We start from the raw sequence: 3,447 nt of genomic DNA on the forward strand, positions 1-3,447 counted from the left end.
GAACCAGGTCATGGCATCGAGGTCAGAGGCATCGGTGTCGACATTGAGTGTTTCATCGGGAGTCACGGTAGGAATCGCTACTTTGAGACTCCGAGACAGTGGGAGCAGGGAGACATCGAATGGGTCTCTACCTGCCTCGAGGCCTCCTGCTATGCAGACCCCCTGGGACAGTCCATCATCGGACCCAACTCCGAGGCGACATGAGGATTCAACATTGTCATCGTCGGCACCGAGGAGCATGGGTGATGTTCATTGGTCGAAGGCCAAGAAGCACCATCACCGATCTCCATTGACGCATGTGCCGGGAGCTCCGGGGTGACAAAGGATTTGACACCTGAGAAACGTTGGTGGGGGGAGCACCGATCCCCCTCCGTACAGGAGGTGCCGATGCGTGCATCTCTAGGCAGCAGAGATCCTGCTCCCACTTTTGGCCTCAGCGACTCTGCAGCCTGCTCTCTAGCCGGCCCTTCAGTCTTTCCCGATAGCAGCCTTCGATGAGTGCATCTGGGCCTTGCTCCCTGAACTTTTGGACGGCATTATACAGCGATGTTGCACCTGCCATACCTCCTGCTACGGCCCCGCCTGCCCCTCGGCCCGCAGTGCAGCCTCCGACGCCAGTGTCGACTACCACCCAGGCCAGCACCCCCTCTAAATTGGTGGAGGAAGCTTCATCGGAGTCGAGACGGGTACTGGCTTCTCGACGCCGCTCTTGATGACATGGGTCCTCGGCATCGAGATGGGCTTGGTCTCGGACATCCCTGAGGGAGGTGCTTTCTGACATCGAGGAGGAGCGCTCATGGGAATCAGAAGAGGATCCCAGGTACTTTTCCTTCAACGAGTCCAATGGGATTCCTTCTGAGCCCTTCCCACCTCCTGAGAGGAGACTGTCTCCACCTGAGAACCTCTCTTTCACCTCTTTTGTATTGGAAATGGCTGAGGCCATTCCATTCCCCGTAGAAGTGGAGGATGAGATCAGGGACAAGATGCTCTAAGTCCTGGACTACACCTCCTCCCCTAAGGAGGCAGTGATGGCTCCTCTCCACGAGGTACTCAAGGAAATCCTTGTTAGGAAGTGGGCATCCCCTCTGTCCCTGTGGTCCCCAAGAAGATTGACACCCTATATCGGATCCATGGTGAACCTGGTTTGGTAAGGTCTCAGTTACCTCACGATTCCATTGAGGGGTTGGGAGGGGACATTGCTGCAGGAACAGGTCCTTTCATATGACATCATCCTCTAAGGTTTTGGTGGGCCCTCTCTTTGCTATGTGTTGTGCTGGGTTGTTCAGTGCTGCGACTTTGGCCGTTTTTTTGAGTTGGAGAGGCTGATGGGGTCTGGCTTGCAGATGAGGAGGCTTAGCCTCCCCAAGCCTCTTATACAGGGTGCCTGTTTCCTAGACCTGCCCACAGCTTTCTCTCATCCCCCTGCCAGGTATAGCTTTTCAAAAGCAGCATGTCTTTGGCCTTGCAGCCAAGTTGAGCAGTGTCGTAGTGTCTGCGAGAGAAAAGTCTCAACTGTTACGGCAACATTCTCAAACTGTGTAGTTGCACGTACAAAAAAGTGATAATCGACTTAAAAACCCCTATGTAGTTTTTTAAAAATTTTTTGTTTCTAGTGAATACCACATTCATATGTTCAAACTAAAAAACTGTACTTGTATACTTGATTAAAGTGTCTCAGCACAAAAGCACTTATAGATTTACACTCCAGCTTGCTAGATGATGCCAACGGTCCCGTTTTGGTGATCTTCCTTAGGGAACCATGCAGCATAATATTAGAATATAGCTGGTGCTGGGGCAAAAAACAAACAAGATAAAATCTATGATGTATATGAATCAACCGCTGTACAGAGGTTATAAATCCATTGGGGAAAACAATAACGCAAACATCTATAAGCACTAGAGACACCCAGGTATTTCTAGCATTTAGCGTGCGCTAAAAACGCTAGCGTACCTCTAGTGCAGCTTAGTAAACAGGGCCTTAAATGTTTCTACAAAGAAGTCTTACAGCAAAAAGAGATTTGGGTGCAAGAAAGCTTGGAATTGCCTGGGTGAAAGAAAGTTCATTTCTACTTTTGTAGACAAGGCAAAGTGACCTGAACTTGAACAGCTGTTAGTTAAAAATACAGTATTTAAAGTTTCTCTTTATAGAAGTGTTTACAGTAGAGTTAAGGCAGTGCTGTTCCTCTGAAGTCTCAACTATCAGTTTATGTATGGAAATGCATAATCAGTTGTGCATAATAACATGTACACAGCACATAAACACATAATCCATTGACGTCAGTTTTGTAAACATCATTTTTAGTTGATAGGGTGACTACTGGGAAGGTTTGATTCCTGGGCCCTGCTTTTGCTACCCAACTAATCTACAGGGTGAGGCAAAAAAAAAAGAGTTTTTTTGCCATTTTCTCAGCAGCAGCTTTGAATTTCAACAAGACATTTTACATACTTATGTAGCATTATACTTACATATTACTGTTAAACAACATTTAATAACATTGGCACCAAGGGCGTAACTAGGTGGGGGCATGGGCCCCCACAGATTTAGCCCTGGCCCCCCTAATTTCACCCCCCCCTGCCGCCTCCCCTCCCCTCCCGCCGTCGTTGGGTACCTTTGCTGGCGGGGGTCCCCAACCCCTGCCAGCTGAAGTCCTATTCAGTGCTGGTCTCCGGTGCACTGCTGATCTGGATTCGAGTCTTTTCTTGACTCCTGACGTCCGCATGTAGGAACGTGCCAGACGTCAGGACTCACAGGAACAGAATCCAGATCAGCGAACGCGTCGGAGTAGACCGACGCTGAAGAAGACTTCACCCCCCTGGCGGTGGCGGGTTGGCAGCAGCGGGAGGGGGGTTGATAGTGGTGGACGGTTGGCGGCAGCGGGGGGGGGGGGTGTCGATAGTGGTGGGGGAGGGTTGTCGGCAGCGGGAGGTCAAAAGTGGCAGGGGGTTGTTGGTGCCGGGGGGGCTAAAATGTGCCCCCTCACTTGCGCTCTGGACCCCCTCCCGCTGAAGTCTGGCTACGCCCCTGATTGGCACTGGCAGACTTGTTCTCTCACATCAAGCAGCAAAATATAAAACACAAAAATATTACCTTTGGAGCAAAATCACGAACCACCACTAACTTCCTCCCTCAGCCACCCGCTGCCCAAGTCTCCTCGCATAAAACCCTGCCACATGAAATCTCCCAGCATTCTTACCACCTCATTTTGTCTCCTACTGTATTTCCTCCAGTCCACCCTATTCCTCTTGCAAAAGATTTGCTGATACTATACCTAGACACCCCACCCCACTTAATCCCCTTCCCCTTAACACCTTACCATATTTATTCCAACCAACCTCCCTATAATGCAAGAGGGGAGAAACTGGATGGAAGGGGGAGAGGGCAGAGTTAGTGAAAGACTGGGGAATAAGAGGAAGGGGAATAGAAGAATCTGAGATGGAAAACTGTAA

The sequence above is a fragment of the Microcaecilia unicolor genome, chromosome 5 (assembly GCF_901765095.1).
Source record: "Microcaecilia unicolor chromosome 5, aMicUni1.1, whole genome shotgun sequence".
Taxonomy (NCBI): domain Eukaryota; kingdom Metazoa; phylum Chordata; class Amphibia; order Gymnophiona; family Siphonopidae; genus Microcaecilia; species Microcaecilia unicolor.